Below are 20,682 nucleotides of genomic sequence, written 5' to 3' on the forward strand. Positions count from 1 at the left end.
AGACATCACCCAGATTGATGCATCCAGCTTTTGGCTATCCAACACAAGAAGGATGTGGACCTTTAGAGTGCGTCCAGAGGAGGCCAGAAATCATCAGATGGCCAGAAGATCTCTCCTCTGAGGAAGGGATGAGAAAGTTGAGGTTTTTCAGCCTGGGAAAGAGAAGGCTCCAGGGAGATCTCACAGCGGCCTTTCAATACTTAAGGGGGCTGATATGAAAGATGAGGACACATATTTTATCAGGGTTCAAATACAACAAAGAGTAGTGGTTTTAAATTAAAGGGTCACCTCCTTTCACACACCTCCTGCTAGCTGTGTTCCTTTTGATGTAGCCCAGACTTTCTGGGCTGCAAGTGCACGTTGTAAGCTCATGTTGAGTTTGTCATCAACCATCACTGCCAAATCTTTCTCTGCAGGGCTGCTCTCAATCACCTCTCCTTCCAACCTGTAGTTGCATCTGGGATTGCTGAGAACTCTTTACCCTGTTTGAAAAATGACTACTGGGAACTTGTTAGTCTCTTTTTTGAGTTTTTTATTTGTCTTGCTTCGAGAAAGTAAGAAGTGAAAGTTAGAACGACAGCTGGTGAAGACATACTGCCCCCAGGTGTCCATAAGGGGATTAATTTGATTAGGAAGCAGCAATATCCCTTACACAAATGTCTTTTTTTTTCTGCCCAAGAAATCACATTCCCTGCATTTATCATAGGTGTTCAAAGACTTTCACTTTATTTTAGGATGTAAAGTATCACCACAAGGACTAGAAATAGATAAAATCAAGTCTTAGGCACAAATAAGTAAGCTGATTTTTCTCAGGAAACTTCTACTTTCTGTTTCAATTTGGAATGGGCAAACTTTTAATAAATAATTTGCATTAAATAATTAAATAATGGTTTTGGACAAATCAAGTTAGAATCTTTCTCAGAGGAGAGACAGGGTGAGATGTAAAAACATCGATGAAGGAAGCATGGTTTCTGTCCCCTGAAGAACCATAAGACAAAAACAAAACAAAACAAACCACCAAAAAAACAACAAACCCCACCACCACAAAACAAACAAACAAAAACCCCCACAAAACCAAAACCAAACCAAAACCAAACCAAAACAAAAAAACCAACCCAAAAGAACAAACAAATGAAAAACTCACAGAAACACAGAAAAGAAGATATTCTCTAGATGCTAGAAGGGTAATGTTCCTTTATCTGCATCCATTGACTTAATTCTCTGAACGTGACAGTTCACACATTTCCTATGAGATACATTGGTGAGGAAGTACTACTGTGTGACCGAAGCTCCTGGTGGGATCCTGTGCTCTTTGGAAAGCTCATAGAAGTTTGATTTTAATGGTAGCTGCCTTTTGATACCTCACAACTCTTTCATCTTCCTCTATGTGTTCTCTTACGACTCATTAAGGTGAAGTGCCTTGGTTTGCTCTCATGCAAACTTTCAAACATTGCTTGAATATTTATGGCTTCTGTTCACTTTGTGCCCACCAGGATTCCCAGGTACTCTCCTGAAAAGTAATTTACTAGCTGTTAGGTCCCTATAACATGGGATTGTATGGAAAGAAAACAAAGAGATTTTAGTTAGAAGAGAAAGGATTATTCAGTCGAGGCAGGACAGATGTATTAACATTTCTAAAGTGTAACAAGTAGCAGAAGCACAGTAGTTTTGCGAAAAAAATTGTTATACAAACACTTGTCTGAGGGAAAAAAAAGCTGATGTTGTTATTAAGGAATTGATCATATATATTATTGGTTAGTAGACCTCTCAACATTTATGTTATTGGCTACCCAGGCTCATGGTATTTTAACCCAACAGTGAAAATATTACAAAATATGTGTACACTTTTAATAAATGTTTCTGGATATACCATGTCTGAGCACCATGCCTAATACATTGCATAGTGCCTGGACTTGTTCTCCTTTGATTGTAGGATTTTGCACTACATTTTGTTGTATTTATTGATGTTTCTGTAAGTGCATTTCTCCCGCCTGTCAAGGTCCCTCTGGATGGCACCACAATCCTCTGTAGTATCAGCCACTTTTGGTTTTATATCATCAGCAACTTTGCTGAGGGTACCTTCTGCTTCTTCATCCAGGTCATTGATGAAGAGCTGGAATGGTATAAGACCCCGTCTGGACTCCTGAGATACATTTCTGGCTACTGGCTCCCAGCTGAACTTCACACCACTGTCACAATCCTCTGGGCCTATCCACTCAACCCACTCTTCTGTTTGCCCACCTAGCCCATAGCTCAGCAGCTTCTCTGTGAGGATTTTATGGGAGACAGTGGTAGAAACACGGATAAAGTCTAGGTAGTCAAGTAGGAAATATCCACTGGTGTTCCCATTTCTGCCAAGTCAGACAGGTTATTAGGCTGGGCAAACAGGACTACTTTCTGAATCCATGCTGAAAAGTTGTTCCAGTTTCAGATAGGACACAGTTAATTCCCTTGCAGTTGCTGTGAGGGGCGTGGAGCCTGGGGCAGTACGAGCATGCTTAGGTTGTCATTCAATACCATAATACAGGGCATAATCTTGGGTGGAAGAAAAAAGGAATGCGACACAGAGCCACTGACATTTTTCTCCTTTTTTCAAGGGGAGCAAAGCAGTGAACATAGTCATAGGGTGGCATGATGTGGGTGATCCAGCTTGGAGATTAGTACATCCTTGTTCTTCATTGCCTTGGGTTTGGGGAAAAAATATTTCAGCTGTGGTAACATCTGCCATTTTCTCTCTTTGTTTGGAAGCCACATGTCACTGGTCATGGTAGCAATGGGTGGCTTGCACCTCTGTATCAATTTTTTGAATGCAATTACCCTATTTTATATACTGTTATTGTTAGTATGGTATTACTCTTTATTTTCCTCATCAAATTGCTGTTCTAGTAAATTGTTATCTCAACCTGTAATCTCTGCCTTTTTGTTCCTTTTTCCTTTGTTTTCCTTTCACAGGAATGAGTGGTGGTGGGAAAGAAAGAGATAGCTTGGAGCTTAATTTTCAGGTTGTTTTAAATCACAACACCAGTCTTGATCAGCTTTTTGTTCTTCATGTGCAAGGAATGGTTATTCGATCACCTTCCAAAGTGTTCCCAGGAGCTGTTTCAGTGAACGTATTCCAAGGAGTGGTGTATATCTGGGTGCATATAATAGTTAATTTACCATAATTTAAATGCTGTGAAGTTGCACTATAAACAAGAACAGCTAGTCCTTATCAGGTAGCCAAAAGTGCTGTCCCACTTCTTAGTAAAAAACAGTAAAACCTCAGTTGTTTATGTTTAGCAAAATTGCTCTACTAGACAAATAATAGTCCCAAATAGGCTTGCTTCTAAGGATTCCAGCACTGCCTAAGATGGTGTAGAGACATGTGCTGGTTATACACAGGAGCAGCCATCTGGATGATGGTGGGGAATTGCAGATGAAGAGAGAGAGTGGAGACTCTGGAGAGCCTCTCGGGAGTCAGTGACCACTTCCTTGGGTGGAAATCTTGCCAACTGGCCTGCACCTGTACCCACCCAGTGGACTCTCCACTTTGGTTGCTCTTATATTGTGTGAGTTCTGTAGCATAGAGGAGATTAAACTGTGGGATGATACTTGGGATCAGTGGCAGCTCTTCACATGATTCACCACAGACAGTGGAAATACAGTAACACGCAAAAAGATTTGTGATTCCTCATGAGTTGTTCTGTTACTCTGCTCTATATTGTACAGAAAAAACTGCATTGGAGGAGTAAAGCAGTCACTCAGCTCTTGTTTTTCCTTCCCATGTCTGTCTGTATAACAACTTCAGGATATTGTACTTCAAAGCATAAAGATTATCACAGTATTTAGCAAATTAGACTAAGCCATTTATTCTTGCTATCTTTCCATCAGGAAGCTTGGAAAATGCGCAGTATGCAGTACATGTTTGATTTTTTTGCCCTCTGTACATAGGCAATAAATTTTTACATATGGCATGCATCTTCTATATTTTCATTAGTAAATTAGCATAGTTTTGCTGACTGAATTAGAGATCTGCTGGTGATTTGTATGTGTCTGTGTTTGTGTGTGCACTCACATGTGAAGTTTCCATAACCTGAACATGTTAAAAGTTAAAAATTAACTGAACATGCAAAACATGCATAACCTAAACATGCAAAACTTATAAATTATTCTCTGCTGTGTCAATTGTTATGAAATGTTAAGTAATCTTGATGTCAGAATTACATAATCTATTGATATTTTTGTGAAACGGTTTAGGAGAAAACCTTATTCCCAGCAAGGAATCAGCTGAGCAGATTACTAAAATCTTACTCCAGTGATACAGAACAATGTAGCTTAATTTTTTTTTTAAATTATATATTTACATATTAAGTATATATTTTCCTTTGTTGCAAACAAATAGCTTAATCAGCTATGAAAAGGGAGTTAGGGATGAAATAGATAAATATACTTATAAAACAATTCATACACTTATGAATACATGGTTTTCACTTGATCATTTTATTGTTTAATACAATTATGTCTGCAACAAGTGCTTCTCTTACTGAGTTTGCCACTTGTACCAATTGCTTGTAGCAATATTCAACAGCATAGTTTTGGAAGATTTTTTCTTTTACTTCAAAATAATTTAATAGTAACTGTATCATTATAAAATATGATTATGGGATAAAGATTAATATAATCTAGAAAGTATGTGAATTTGTGACCAAAGCTCTGTTTATATTTAAGGTGAATATTTCAGAATACTCTTGAGAATATTTTTGGTGAGGCCTTTTTTGTTTTTGTAAAGGCCATACATCCTTATTTCTCTTGAGTGAACCTAATTTGGATTATTCAGAGTTGATCTTTGGCTTTTCTACAGCTTTTTTCTCACCTAACCTGATATCTTTCCTCCTCTTTCTTACATCTTTTAGTCCCTATGTGTTCATCTTCACACTTAATATTATAACACTTATGTTGCTGCATTGCTAAGGTTCACATGGTTTTTCTGTATTTCAGAAATATTTCTAGTAATTTTTTTCAGATAAAGCCTTCAGCCTTCACAGCCTATTTCAGTATTGCTGCTTTTAGCACAAGCTTCAGCCTATTTATGTTTGACCATTAATCTGTTCAGTTAAATCATAGTAATTTTATTTGTCTTGTTAATGGAATTAATTGAAAATTAATAATATTTTAATTATATTGTCTCCTACCAGACAGACACTTTCAGTATAAATTACATTGTATGTTCTTTTTGTTTCTTCAAATGAATAAATACAGACATTGGTCACACCTAGATTATTTACCTATTGCAGACCACTGAAAAACTATGGGAGGACAATTCTGTACTTGGTGTGGAACAATTTATTTCTCATTTAGCCGAAGTTCTTTCTGAAGTAACCTTCTTGCATTTTTTTCATGGTAAGAATATACATCTCTTTGCAAGGACATTTAATAATCAGTAATCTTCTTCTCAGATTTCTTACCTCATCATCTTATACTTCCCAATAAAAAAGAACATAATAGGAGAGTCTTATTAAAATACTTAATTCTGCAGAACTACCAGACATATTTCTAGCATATTCTATCTGTTCCTCAAAAACAAGACAAAAATATGACTCAGTTTCTATTAATCATCTTCCTTTTAACAGGTCTTTCATTTGAAGTAGTTTGCTTCTGCTTTTGAGCTTTGAGTCACACAGTAATTCTAAGAGAAAGACAGAGAAAATATAATGTCTAGACAATTTGCTGTCCTAGTTGCAGAACTGTAAAGCAAGATAAATTGAAGATTTGCCCTTTCTTTGTTGTTTTTGCAAAGAGCATCAAAATATTGTCTGCCTATCAAACTGTGTAAGTGTAACCTTCATGCTGAAAGGAATTAAAATTAAAAAAAATTGAAAAGAAGACTAAAAGGTTATGTTTACAATCCTTATTATATACCTTCTCCACTGCCTTTCATTCTGTGGGCACTATTTGGTCACCCAATGACTCAATAGGGATATATAAAACGAATGATCGGACATAAAACTTTCTAGGGAGGAAAGATCTCCCTCCTACTGAGACAAACTTGATAAGACACAATGTGCACTGTAGATGGAACATAATTTTCAACTTATTTGCATTATTATTATTTCAAATTTATTGATGTTTTTGCCTAGCTTTCTCAGAAATCAACAAGAAAATTATGATGCATTATGCCCTGACCTTTATTGCCCGTCATAAGTTAATCAGTGCTTCTGCTGCAATGCCTGTCTTGGTTTAGCATACTTTAGTTAAGGAAGACAAGAGAAAATCAGTCAAAATTAATCATTACTTACTAAACTGATAAGAGTTGTTCGAAATTATTTGAGGGCCCAAAGAGCCTATAACTCTGACAACACAGGTTATCAAAAGGTCTTTTCCTTCTCTAAAGAAATAACTCTTTGAGGGAATGAGGCAGACAAATAACCACAAAAGATACAAGTATGTCTGTCTTAGCAACCTCTTCATCTTTTAACAAAGCAGTAAATCCTGGCAAATACAGAGGAGAAGGAAGGAGAAAGGGAATGAAGACTGTGTAGCAATTCTCCAGAGTATTCTCCCAATGCTCGTAACTACAGGTCAGTCTGTTTTAGCTATACTATCTTGATGTATTTTTCCTGGACAAATATTTGTTCACCTCTTACAGATCCTGCATAAGCTTCTAAACTGCAGTATCTTGAATCAAGAAATTTGAAAGCTGAACTGCAATTGCCTAAAGTGACCCTGCAAGAGACTACAAATAATTGTTCTGTATTTACCTCCTTTTTGTCACTCATAATTCAACTTTCACATATAGGTCTCCAGTAAATCCTACTACCAGCCACTTTTGGATTGAAGTGTAAATACTTCTCCTGAAAATACTTTCTTACTGGTAGAAATCTAGAATGGGTATACCAGGAACAGCTAAGTAGGCTAAAATTCTTCAGCCTATGGTGGGGTTGTGAAATCAGGAGAGAGGGTGAATTGTGTTAGAATGAGTACGTATTTTCCAGTGCACATCCTAGAAAGCATTGAGTGAAGCTATTGTGGAAAGGCTGAGAATAAACCAAAGGTGGAGGTCTTTTTCATGATGTTCAATTAAACTTCGGGAGACTTTGCTGTCATGAGCTCCTATGGAGGGAGAAAATTTGCATGGATTCAATAAGTTTATGACCAAAGAAACAGGAAGAAAATCCTCTGCAAGTTATTAGTACAGAGGCATTGCATTCAGTCAGTAAACCCTAGACCTGCATGTTTTTGAAGGTTACAAGGGCATTTGAAAAAACTACAGTATGCTCATTCTGTTCTCATTTTCCTACTTAGGCATCCACTACAGGCAGGTATTAGAGCGTGTATAATGTGTTAGATGGACCACAGATCTATGCAGCCCTTGGGATCTGCACTCTCCTGGGCTTGGTTTGTCACTGCAGTTTCTCTGTCTTTACTTTCTCTAAGCTATTGCAAAAAAAAAAATTGAAGAAAACATAAAAACTGAGATTGGAATCATAGTCTTTTATCAGGGACATCTTGGAAGATGATTGCCTTCTAAAGACTGCAGAATGTTTTGGACTGTTGACCCCTAAAGTGGGTGTATTCCTCTAGCTGATGCAGGAGCTGCCAGCACAGTTAATTTGAGGTCTCTTAACTGCAAAATCCCTTTAGCAACATGAGCTCCTCTCTCTGCCAGGTCACTTGCCTGTGAAGCATAGATGGTGACAGTAATGTCTTTGAAAAAAACCTGTCCTTTGGAATTACTGCAGCAAATATTGCTTTTTCTTATTATGAGAATTTTCCACAGTAGAATGTCTCATCTGGAAAATACAGCTTGCCATTAGTATTATTTCTTCCAAGATTTTGAAGTTAATGGTAATTTTAACCTATCTGTAAGTCTAGCAAGAGCTAGAATATGTACAAATCCAAATACAGATGTTAGTTTCTTAATATACAGAAAAATCCCTTTTCTTTCTACCCACATAATTGTGCTATTTCTTAAGTTTTGCTAGATATTTGTGTAGGTATTAGTCTTTTTTTTTTTTCCAGCTTTAGCTTTCTACACAATTATTTGCCAATTATTTACAATTCCAGGTCTATTTTTCAGGTAGAAAATTACATTCATAAAATGCTGTGAAGCCATCAACTAGATTTTTATGTTATTATGCCTTCTGCTTTCTGTATGATGACTCCTTCAGTCCAAGTATTAAATATAACTCAAGAGGATAACATCTGTAAGCATTGATTCATTGTCCATTTAAAATTAGATATCTGATCCTTTTAACTATAGGCACTCTAAGTGAAGTAGATTCAGGCCAGAGAGGAGAGGATGATATTGTCCACATGGGTACATGTGATCTGATGCCTGAAAAGTTGATATGAAACAAACATAATTATTTTAGAAATAAAGGTGCATTTGAAAGCCTATTTGCATAAATACTATTAAAATCTTTGACTCAACTACTCTAGGCATTTATGCTAGAAAATTTAAGAGACTCTTTCACACATGTCAGTTGAGCTATTCTGTTAGAGGTTATTGCCATTGAGAAGTCTGTAATTTCAAAAGACAAGGCCACAAATATGACATCTTTTGTTTGTTGATTTGGTTTGGTTTTTTGTTTGTTTGTTTGCTTGGTTTTGGGTGCTTTTTTTTTTTTTTTTTTTTTTTTGTGGTGGTGGTGGGGGTGGTAGTGGGGTTTTTTTGGTGTGTTTTGTTTTGTTTGGGGTCTTTTTGTTGTTTTGGTTTGGTTTTTTGTTGGGTATTTTTGTAATTCTGCTAACCTCACTAATGAGAATAGGAGATAATGGGTGGTTATCACAACTGAGGACTGATTTTACCAGCTACTGTTAAGACGGGTGCCAAACCTTCTACTTGAGTTGCACCCTCATTACTCAGATTTTCACCAGCTGATTCTCTAATGCAACAGTCTTCAAAATTTTGATCACACATTCCATCATTAAAAAGATTTGCAGCACACCCCTTATATATTTTTATTTTTTAGTAAGTTATATATATTTACTGTTGTACTATTATGCACACTGTAAGGCATGCACAAAAACAGAGATTAAAAAAGGATAAAATTCAGATAAATTTTGAGGCAGTTTTCTAAAATCTCTTTTATTGACAATACAAAAAATATTTCCCCCCCCCCAGTCTGAAAACAAGGACTTTCCTGTGCATGCACACCACTTTGGAGACCAGTATTCTTGTGAATCAGTTGAGATACTAACCCTGCAAAACAAATTGATTGATTGGTTATTGCTGTATGAACTCTCTGAACAATCTTCCTGAGAGCTTACAGGAGACCTGGAGGACCAGGAAGCATCACATTACAAACAGCATCAGATAGGTCATCAGAGCCAGAGCATCAACCCTGCAGGAGTCCAGAGTCTCAGCCTCCCTTCCATGTTTTTCTCATTTGCAAACTGGTTGAGTTAACTGTTCTCAGGACAAATTTACCTGTATGGCTTCCTATGTTATGATTATTGCAGCATTAGTCCTTGAACCCTGAAGGAAGCTTGAACCACAGATTTCCAGGCCCTTCAAAAACTGGTATTTATCCTGAGAATAATAAAGGACAGTGTTTTGTACTGAGATACCTAAGAAAAAAAAAAGTGTGCATTACAGACAAGCTTTAAAAGCATAAAATAAGTATTTTCTATCAAGGTAAAAGTTAAGAATATCATTACTCATCGTAGAACTAGAGTACAGGCGGACTCATTTGACTTGTTTCTATCAACTTTATTTTCATCTTCCTGCACAGGGAAGCAGACAGCTCTATATATCATCACTGAAGCCAGAGCTCCTCTTTCCTTTCTCCCTGTGCTTGTAAAAGCTTTCTGCCCAGCCCCAGCAGTCAGGGACAGAGGCATCCTAAACAAGTGACCAGGACATGCCATCTTCTCACGGCAGCACCCAGAGATGTCTCAGCATACCTCCACAACAGCACTACCCACAGCTCCTGCTGCCTTCACAGAAGTGAGAGCAGCTCAGACCTACAGGAGGGTTTAGCACTCACAGCACTGCACGTTGCAATGTCTCCTTTTTTGTTACATGCCTCAAAGAAATTTACAGAAAAATTCATCGCGGTGAGTTAGGAACCACCTATACTTCCACATGGCACATTAAGATTTCTATTAGGAAATACTGAAGACAGTGATACCTGGAAACTTGCTGCTACCATATTCAAAATGCATAACTGCAAGAGCTGTCAATGGGATGAACTCAGACATTCATTTAAACTAAGTTAATCTGCTTAATTTGGGCAAAAGCAAATAAGGAAAAAGGGAACCTCTTCCTTTGGGAACTGATACTATATACAGTCTAATTTCTCTTCCTAATCTGCAATAAGACATATCTGTTCTCGCTTCCTATCTACACTGAAATAATACAATGTGGAGACATGGAGAAAAATGGAGACAAAACTCCATTTTTCATGGACTAGAAAAGATAATGATGAAATGGAAGTGCAAACAGCAAAAACACAGGCAGACAACTTGATCTGGACACTTAAAAATATTCTATCTGAACCCTTTTTTGTGAAACAGATCTCTGTCAGCTGATCATACTTCCTTGATTCTGCAGTAATAAAATATCCTTGTTCTGACATTTCAACTTCCTGTCACAGCTCATCCTTTTCAGATTCATTTGGATTGAGAAAGTTATCCTGTGGTGTAATCAATGTACACTACTCCTGGCAGCTGTCAGTGCTACCTGAAGTGAGTCTCATGCATATTAATGCTGAAATTTTATTAGAGCTTTTATACAGATAATATGATACCTGGTGGGACACTAAGGAAGAGAGAAAATGACATCAAGACTTAAGAGTGAGAGTGGTGCAAATGACACAATGATGATGAAAGTCTTTATTCATTGTTCAGTTTCTGTTTCTTGATGGAGAAACAACAGTACCAAAAACAACCCTGAAAACCCCAAAAAAACCCAAAACCTCAAGCCAGTGAGTAACTTCAGCTTCTCTTCAATAAATAATTACCAATTTGATATTTGCCTTTTTAATTGCTAATGAATCATATAAAATATTAATTGCTGCTCTTGTATATTAGGATAGACATCTGTGAGTCCATTACAAACATAGTGCTGCAACATTTGATACTGCTGTGAGATTAGGGTCATTTTGAAAAGCAGTCTCTGGGGATGAGAAGAAGTTTTTCTGAACTGCTGGTAAATTGGAGAAGACAGTAGAAATTAGAGTGATTTCATTGGTTAGGTCAGCAGAGAGAGGTGGCTTGCAGGCTGCACACTAATGTCTATGCTGCCTTCAGGTCTGTCAGCTAAAATTAATGATTCACTGCAAACGAGAAAGGACTGTTTTCTGTGAGCTGCTGGGGGATAAAACAGCTTTGCAAGGTCACATTCTGTGCACACTGTTCCTCATTAACCTCCGCCTGGCCTAATCACCAGCAAAACCCCAAATCCCCATGTAGACATATGATAAAAGGCAGTAATATCTGATTATATTTGGGAGACCAACAGGAGGTCGGAGAGCTTATTCTATGAACAATGTATTTAGCTAGATAAAACTTGGCAGAGTAAACCTGGGTTTTAGTGGAATTAATAGAAAGAAAATATTAATATATTTCATATCTAAGAACAGACTATGGTCCTACAATATTCACTTTATAATATGCATTTCTTTTTTTAAAAAAAATACATCTTTCATATACATTTCAGCTTGCTTTCCTGATTTTTCACTGTTCATCAATATTAGCTACAAAGAAATATTTTCTGTATCTAAGGTGATAGACATCTAAATTATCTAAACCATTAAAACTACCACTTTGTTCTATTGAGATTGCTACAAGAGAGTTTGTAATAAGAGTGAAGAGAGGGAAAAGGCTGGCAGAGACTTTAAATTCTTTGCCAGAAAAGAGTATATTTTGACCTTTAGCCAAGAAACTCATCCCCATCCCAAACCAAATGCTGTATTCAAAAAAATAGACACGCTATGTCTTAATTTCTTCCAGAAATTTAGACATGGTGTTAGAGATCTTCAGATATGAAAGGAAATGTGTGTTCCTCAAGGAACTGAGAAGAAAACACATGAAACAAACTGTAGAAAAACATCCATAAATATTTTAGAACTAGAGATGCTGAAGACTTTAAAAAAGCCCAAATAAAGCTAAAATAATAAATTATCTCAAATAATAACACATGCTTAGTCAACACAGTAGAAAATATAAACTGTTCACACTATAAATTGACATAATGATATTTCAAATAGCCAACAAAGTAGAAAATGTATATATTCCCATGATATACATTGGAATAATGATGTTGCCCAGTTGTCAGCAAATTCAGCCAGGCACTGTACATATAGTAACAGCCCATTTTCTAGTGAATTCAGACAGCTGCAAAATGACCATGTTTTGGCAGCCCCTCAGAGCTGCTATCTTTCCCAGAAAGGAAGAACCAGCTGAGAGCTCCTCAGGAACTTCTGGCTTTCTCAGTTTACAGTCTCTCTAGTGAGATGTTCTGGGCTCTAAATACATTTTGAGTATACTGACAGGATTTTTATATTTGATCCATTGTATCTTATAAAATAGGCATCCTCATTCTCTCCAGAAAAGTGATGAGAATCTGGTATTTAGTATGATGTGTAAGAGCAATGCTTTTTTTTTTTTTTTTACACTCCATAGAGCATTATTTAGGATAAATGGTGGATTACGAGAGCTCCCTGATATCTTTGTAATATAGGTATGAGAAAGAATCTGCTGCTCTTTCTATGACAGTGGAAAGGATCAAACATGCTCAGTGAACTTTCTTGTTGTTCCTAAATTAAAATATAGGGAGCCATTTTGTTGCAATGTATCATAATAAGTGAAAGCATACCAAACAGTGGTTTTCTGCATATATTATATATGTTACATATTTATGCTTTTATAGAATTATTGTGCTTGCCTAATGCTTCATTAACTCCATTCTGGAAGGTCATGTCTTTTGTACTGGCACAGCACAATATGAACTAATATGGTTGACAACAGTGAGTTATAATGTTGGAATAACACAGTAAAGTTATTCACAGTGATTCTAATAAGATCTGACAGGGAGAGTGTGTGAAGGCTGTGCAGAAGGTGATTATCTAAAAACTGCTACTCCACAGAACATTTGCAAGGATGTTTGCACAGATCTGCTACTCATAGAGTGTTCCTTTTCAACAAAATCTGTGATGCTCAAAACCAGTTGTGGAAACAAATAGAGTCTTGCCAGGGAAAAAGAGATCTATACCTTTTGAAACTGCTATAAATCAATGTTTCAAGCATTGCATCCTTCTCCTTCCTTGTTGAAAAAAGCCAGTGAAGAAGAGGTGGTCCAGATTCATCCTGGTGCTATCTTCCAGCATTTTACTGAGATGCTGAACTAGGGGGAGTCCTTTAGCTCCGGCTGCTTCACAGACAGAGGGCAGCTTTGCAGCTACTGTTAACTCTTAGTTGTTACTGGACGCGTCTCTCTCTTCATGAAATCCAGATGGAGGAGGATAAATAGATGTCCAAGCTGTGAGGCTGACTGAATTGCCCAGCATTAAGATAGAAAATGTCAGGTCTGAGAATCCACCGCTGTTCTTCCCTACCCTCCCACTCACTTCTCAATAACATTGCTGTCTTTGGTCTCACGCTTCCTTATCATCTGCTAGTTGTCAGAAACAGCACTGTCTCTTGCAGTTTAAAACAAAACAAACTTAGTTCTTGGAACAGAAAGCAGTCCTATCTCCTGTGATGTACATGTTGCCTAATGCTGGCAGAAAGAAAATCGACTGATAAAATTGGTGCAGAAATTTAGGGATATTACCTAATTCTCAGATGGAAAACATTCCTTAAGAGCTTCAGGAATGAGAATGATGGGCACAGTAGCAGTGTGACTGCCATTTTGTCTTTGCTGTCAGGAGGCTCAGCTAAGTGCCTCCGACTGGTGGCTGCAGCCACAGTGACCAGGGTATCCCTGTGCTCAGGGCATCCCGGTGCTCAGGATATCCCAATGCTCAGGACATCCTAACGCTCAGGACATCCTGGTGCTCAGGACATCCCGGTGCTCAGGGTATCCCAATGCTCAGGACATCCCGGTGCTCAGGACATCCCAGTGCTCAGGACATCCCGGTGCTCAGGATATCCCAATGCTCAGGACATCCTAACGCTCAGGACATCCTGGTGCTCAGGACATCCCGGTGCTCAGGGTATCCCAATGCTCAGGACATCCCGGTGCTCAGGACATCCCGGTGCTCAGGACCTCCCAGTGCTCAGGACATCCCTGTGAGGTCTTCGCTCTCGCTCTGGGCCCTGCGGGGCTCTGCGGACCGACAGTAGTTCGTCCCAAACCTGCAAACAGCGGTGACAAAGTGACACCTTCCGGCCAAAGGGAAGATTTGCAAAACGCCCAAACGCTCTTGTAGCTCGGATGGTGCAGGCGTGGAGAGAGAACAGTTATTGTCTGCCCTGCAGTCTCTGTTTTCTTTAAAAGTATTGATAGCTAATTGCTTTCTACCGATACCATTCAAACACCTAATGCTGGCAATCATAATACTGCTCTGCTGCTATTTAACCAGAGATGTTTTAGAATTGGGCTGAACTAAATAAATCAGTGGCAACCATTTTTTAAAATCCCTTATAAATATTCGTTTAAAACCTAATGAATATTCATTACTAAAGGAAAGCAGGATGTGAAGATCCCTAGAGATGCGTGATAATGGTATCATCATTACCTTGTGCTACGTGGCAGGCACAGAAGTGCTCCATGTGACACACACTGAACTCCTCAAGCAATGTGGGGTTCCACAGATTATGATACAGGTGCCAAACACCAGCATATCTTTCACGGTCTGAAAATGAATGGATAGGTAAGGCTGCTGAGTGTCTGAAGCATTCCAGGATTAGCTAGTTAACAAAAACTTTATATTATTCTTTCTATGTGCTGAATTTGCTAAAAGTCTTTAGAAAGTCTTCCCTTGATTGAAATGCTGCCTATCATAATGGCCACTGATGAATAGAACTTGTGGTGAGAGCAGGGGGAATACAGTGAGATGGGGTTTTGGTTGGTTGATTTGGCTGTGTCAGTTCTGTACCTTTACACCAACTGAGAGCTTATGAACTGGCACAATGAAAAAATACTATTCTTTAAACATAACCTGGAACTTAATAAGTCAGCCAAATGGCTTTAACTCAACCTGTAACAAGTCAAGGTGGGGAAATTAAATAGACTAGAATCTAATTTTCTCCTAACTTGTGTGGTTGGGCAGGTTAATGGTAAAAAAAAAAAAAAAATCCCCAAAAGAAAGCAATCAATAAATGTTAGTAGGATATTGATAACCAAGTAAAAGACCATGATCATGTTCTGGTTCAATATGCTGGTGCTTTGCCATTGCCCATAATTTTACCTAGGTATGCCTTATAGATCTTTCTCTTTGGCAATCTCCAATTATTCACCAAGCCACTACATGGAAATTTCACTTCCACTTACAGAATTTTTTTTTAATGCTATATTAGTGCTGCCTGATTGCAGAAATCTCTTCTGTTACATTATTTTTAGCAACAATCTCTGTCTGTGGTCGTTTGGTAAAATCACTGCACCATGTCTCATCCTAGGCTGCATTTTTGCCTTCTAATCATGTTTCTGTTATCCCTTCCATTCAGCGATGATACTGTAACTCTTTATAACTAAGTGATACTGGATGGTTTCAGTAAGGAATTGAATGACAGCACGTGCTGTCAGCCATTTCTTTGTTGTCATTAGAGCTACAGCACTGACAAAGGAGCAGTATTTTTACATCAGTTATCAAGTTTTGATAAACAGGATGTAGAATTTCTTTCACTGGTACTTTTTTGTTTAATGTGTTTTGTTTAATTTGTTTTGTGCAGTAGTTTAAATAAATAATTTCCTGACAAATTCATATCAAGTGTCAATATAATAAGTTCCCTGACTGGCTTCTTCCTGTTAAAATAACTTCCCAGCTGCTTCACTTGGTCCTTGTGTTTTGGGGCACAGTTTATCATATACCATTCTGTATCTTTCAGTATTTTGCTACAAGAAAAAATTTCAGAGGCTGGGAGTCACCAGGCTCCTGGTGAGCAGGGGAAAGGAATTTTTGTGACCTTTTTGCTCTTGCAGAGACCGTTCTTCCATTTCTCCATAAGAACAACATCAAGATTTTTTTTTCTGGATAAATTAATTTAGGCTACTTTGGTCAGTAACATCATTGGACTGACGAATGAGTCAACAGAGTTACACCACCAGTCCTCAATCAGGTTTTTGATGTCCAAGTTCTATTCAGCAATGATAAAACACAATGCACCAGTGCCTTTAGGTGTCTTTACTCTGATCCAAACTCTAATCACATAGGGTATAAATACCTGGTTACAAGGTACACCTTCAAAGCACTGTGCAATGTGAGGTAATTTGCTGTTATGAATAATTTTATTAAAGGAAATTATAATATTGAAATCCCATTTGTGGAGTAAAAAATGATGAGAAGTTTATTTTGCTTGATTTCCTCCCATATATATAGATAATTATTTAGCTCTTTTTTGTGCAGCTTTAGCTCTTTTTTGATTAATAGAGAGGTAGTGATGAAATTTTACACTATATTTTGGACCAAGGATCAATCTCCCAGCTGGACTTTGAAGTAGAAGATTAGATTTTCTCTTCGGCTAAGATTTGTGGAAGAGAGATGAAAAAGCAAATAATGGCCTTGAATCTGACTATATTGCTGCTCCATCTTGCATGAAAAGTTCTTACTTCCAGAAACACCCCAAATCTTGAAAATTACCAGTGGCAAATAAGGATTACTTGAAAAACTGTAAAATCCCAAAAGAAGTATATTTGCCTTACCTATTGCCAACTATTGAAGTATATATACTTTAAAGAATTATATATTTTACATTAATTTTTTAGCAGAAGGGGAAGAATTGTATTGCTTAAATAGTTGCTCTCATTACTTAGGCCTCTGCCTTTTTGACTCCTGCTAGAAATTTACTATTGATTAACCCAGTGGGCAAGAAGTTTGATAAGATTATGACAGTTTCATAGGAAAAAAAGAGATTTTGTGGTTTCTTGCTGGGCCAGTGTTGGAAAGAAGACTCAACCTTGCAAAATGTTGGTGCACTGGGTCTGGATGGGATGAGCCAATGTCATTCACTTCAGCCCACACAGTGTGTGCTTCAAAATTGTGGCTGAGTGGCAAAACAACATTGCTAACACAACAGTGTTTTGGGCACAGTTCCCAAAACTTGCATAGTGTCAAGGGTTTCGTTTTTGTGCTCTGACTTCCCAGAGAGTAAATCCAGGGTGGGCACAGAGGGCCACCTAGTCAGGACAACTCTCTAACAGACTAAAAGAATTTTCCACCCCATAGTGCATCCTTCTATCCAACAGTCTCAGAAAAAGTATGAGATATGACAGAGGATATGGCATTTGCCCTCTCAAGCAGCTGTTACACATGATGAGCCCCTGGTTCCCAGGAAGAATTTGGACATCAGCCCACCAATGGCAGGTAGCAAATGGATTCCTGTTTCTGCTTTGCTTGCATGCACAACCCTTGCCACCCCTATTAAAGTGTCACTGTCTTGATGCCAGAGTGGTTTTCCTGTGTTCCATTTCCTCCGTGTCTCACAGGGAAGCAGAGTGAGCAGCTGTGTGGGGTTTTGGGTGTTGACCAGGGTCAAACCATCCCTACAGCCAGCTACCCAACAACAGGAAAAGCACAGACTTCTGGGGCATGTACCCCTAATACAGCTCTTCCAACACAAAAAATATAAAAATATGTAACTGAGAGAGGGAAAATCAATAGCATTTCAATTGTCTCCTGAAATATTTATAACTTCTCTTCATATGAAAAACCCTGAAATACACAGCTTAATGAATGAAGAGTAATACTTACACTAGTAAAAACATTGGTGTCTTATTAACCTATATAATTTTTTTTTCTAGATGGCAGTTTTCACTGGGAAAAAATACAAAATGGACAAATTGTATGTTAGCCTTCCTTGATCTAAATAGTCTTTTGGTCCTCTAAAAGTAGTGAAAAACAATCATGAAAAAAAAAAAATCTGTATTACACAGTTTTTCTATAATTATTGCAGCATTAACCCTGAAGTAAGGGAACAAGCAAAAATTCAGCATGTTTCTGCTGCCCTTAGCAGAATTCCTTTTCACCAGAAAAGGAATGAGGGTATGGCAGGCACACAGTGATATGCTTCAGGGATATCTGCCATCATTTGACCCCTCCTTGGATTAGACTGTCCTTGAGACAAAGGCTCTAATCAGTACTTAATATTGGCAGACTTTTAATTTGTGAATTTACATAATTACTTTTTAAGCTTATCTAAGCTTTGATATTAATAATATGCTGTACCAGTTCTCAGTTTAATGACATCCCGTGGGAAAACTACAACCTAACAATCTGTACATAAACTAGCTACTGGGTTTTTTTAACCAACTTCTGTTATCTGCCACCTAATCTCGCTTAAAATGTTTTTCTCCTACAAATCTGAGAACTCATTTTCAGACTCATAGTTAACTATCAGTGCTCTCACTAAGCAGACTTCTCTCTTTTATTACTATGTTGAACGTTGTGGATCTTGGTGTTGATCCCTGCACATTATTAAATTTTTTCTGTTTCTTGTTAAATCAGTTGTTGTTCTACAATAGGTCTGTTGTTTTTTCCCCATTTATTTGAAGACCCTGCTAGTATAGGACCTTGTAGAAAAAATTTGGAAGTTAAACACATCATTTCACTCTTTTCATGAGTTTATGTTTTTCTTGGAACAACTCCTATACATTTGTGTGGTGACACTACTCCTCTACTGACTTTTCCTCAGTGTATCATCTATACTCATGTTACTTTTTACTGATGTATCAACACACCTAAGCATGAATACCTGTCTTTAACCTGAAAGATTTCTTTCCAGATGCTTTCCATCTTTAATTAATAATGAAGAGGGCAGGCTCTGATCTGAAAGGTTTTTCCAGTTTTCTTGCCTGGTTTATTCATTCCAGCATTTCTCTGATTCTTTGGAAATAGGAAGATGCTTTTCTGAAAGAACTGTTCTAAAGTGTGCTTGAATTCACCACCAATGTTAGCTTTTGCTATTCATCTCCCCTGAAATCTATCAAACACCTTCAATTCCTTTGGCACACATCTTTGGCTTTGCCTGTTCTCACTGGGTCTCTTTTTTGAAGTCCTGTCACTTCTGCCCCTCTGCTCACTCATGATGTTCTGAGAGTGACAATTTTCCTCACTTTTCCTGCAGGTTATGGTCTCCTGCTTGCCCTCCATAGCTGCTGAAACAATGGCCAGCCACATGGCTCATTTATAGTGGGGCTTGTCCATGCTGCATCACAGAGTATTTTAACTTACACATCTTTTTTGGGGAGACGTCACTAGGAGGACAAGATCAAAAGCACATCATTCAGCTTTTGTAAAGTGTATCTGTGACCTTGCAAAAGCATACATAAAAACTCTCTAGATTTAAAGGAAGTCAAATGATACAGTTGCTTCATTTGGTTTTCTGTCACTCAATGTACACATTATGACCATGATCTCAGAAAAGGCCATTAAGTCGTGCGAAGATAGCTTTTCCTAGTGTATTGCAACTGTCACCTAATGCATATTGTTACTGTATATGTAAGCCAGGGTAGAAAAAAACACCCCCGTTATTAAAATTTGTAATCTTTTTTATTCAGTAGTAAACTGTCATGTCTTCTGTATTAAAATTTTTAGTAGTCACAAGGGTGACTACTGCACAGCATTTGAGAGCAAATTCTCCCTTCTCTATAAAGCCACAATTCTTCCCCTTATTCCACCATTTACCAGGACTTTTTCCTTTGCATGCAGTAAGGTAAGAGTGCCCTAAGGTAGCCTACGGGTAACCTGAAAACACCTGTGTTCCTGTTGAACAAAGCGAGCATGTCATCCTTAGGATCTTAGATGTGATGTGCTCCATTATCATTACAAGCTAAAATAACCAGCTGATGTCATTCTTTCCAATATGTGAGTTAGGACAAAGCCTGCTATTCTTTGCACATTTTTCTTACTAGCAGTGCTGGAAAGCCAGAAGCAATGTAAAACACTTCCAAAGGCAGGGAACTCTGAAGGGTTACAGGAAACAATACTCAGAATAGTCATTAATTCGTATGTCTGCACTGTCAAAATCTGAGGCATGGTAGAAGTGAAAATCACCTGAACAGCTTTTAAGCATTTTATCTTATTTCATGGTACCTTAGAGCATAGACCCAGATGCTAGACCTTCTGTCTAGCCTGATGTAACAAACTGATACCACAGCTCATTTTCCCAAAAAAACTGATCTGATGGAAATGCTTTTATCTACTTCTCCAAAAGCTGGCTGTACTTTTGCAATGCATTTTCTAGGTGTCTATACATACATGGATTGAAAAAGTCAGGTAAGAACTTGTATCCATGTATGGTTTAAAAGGATTAAACCCAGGAGATCTGGTGAAGGAGGAATAGTGTTGTTCAAAGTGACCTTGCAGCTGGGAACACTGAAATTGTCAGTGTGGGAAAACTCCCACTTCCTATGCCTACTGTTGCTCATCCTTTGAGAAACAGAAATCACATGGAGAGGTAAGATACTCCAGACATGTGCAAAGCTTTCTGTTATATAGGGGAAGGCAGCAGGGCACGCTCAGTGTGCTAGGATGAGCTGAGCCTGATGGGGCCTGTATCCCTGTGTGTCTCTGCTGCCCAGGCTTGTTAGCAGGGTAATGA

At 38.0% G+C, this 20,682-nt stretch overlaps 1 long non-coding RNA gene across 1 annotated transcript in view; it reads left to right on the forward strand.

Moving 5' to 3' along the window:
- The window catches only part of LOC136374532 (uncharacterized), a 477,248-nt gene extending 462,010 nt beyond the window's left edge, over positions 1 to 15,238 (forward strand). The window contains exon 2 of the long non-coding RNA XR_010745916.1: positions 15,198 to 15,238. This is a non-coding gene — a long non-coding RNA (uncharacterized lncRNA). The remainder of the gene's footprint in view (positions 1 to 15,197) is intronic.
- The last annotated feature ends 5,444 nt before the right edge of the window (positions 15,239 to 20,682 follow it).

The sequence above is a fragment of the Sylvia atricapilla genome, chromosome Z, assembly GCF_009819655.1.
Source record: "Sylvia atricapilla isolate bSylAtr1 chromosome Z, bSylAtr1.pri, whole genome shotgun sequence".
Lineage (NCBI taxonomy): Eukaryota > Metazoa > Chordata > Aves > Passeriformes > Sylviidae > Sylvia > Sylvia atricapilla.